General features: G+C 43.0%; 1 non-coding gene across 1 annotated transcript; it reads right to left on the bottom strand.

Moving 5' to 3' along the window:
* Positions 1 to 209: 209 nt before the first annotated feature.
* On the bottom strand, positions 210 to 316 carry LOC112095385. The gene has a single exon (XR_002903802.1). It is a non-coding gene; the product is annotated as a small nucleolar RNA R71 (small nucleolar RNA).

Genomic DNA, 316 nt, shown 5'->3' with positions numbered 1-316 from the left:
ATGTACACATCCGGGAGTTTGAAGAGTTGGTGGCCACCTTTCACAGCCGTGCTGAGGCCACAAATACCGTCATATTAAAGTTTTTCCCTTTCTCTCTGAAGGACAAAGCCAAAAGCTGGCTGTATTCTCTTAGGCCCAAGTCTATTGGTACGTGGGAAGAAATGACGATGACATTCTTCAACAAGTATTTCCCACACCATAAGACCAACAATTTGAAACGACAGATCTCGAATTTCGCTCAGAAGGAAAATGAAACTCGCTATCAAGCTTGGGAGCGTTTTAAAGATCTATTAAATCTGTGTCCCCACCATGGATA

Source organism: Morus notabilis, unplaced genomic scaffold (genome assembly GCF_000414095.1).
Source record: "Morus notabilis unplaced genomic scaffold, ASM41409v2 Scaffold2010, whole genome shotgun sequence".
NCBI classification, from domain to species: domain Eukaryota; kingdom Viridiplantae; phylum Streptophyta; class Magnoliopsida; order Rosales; family Moraceae; genus Morus; species Morus notabilis.
This window is presented reverse-complemented; position numbering and strand designations above follow the sequence as displayed.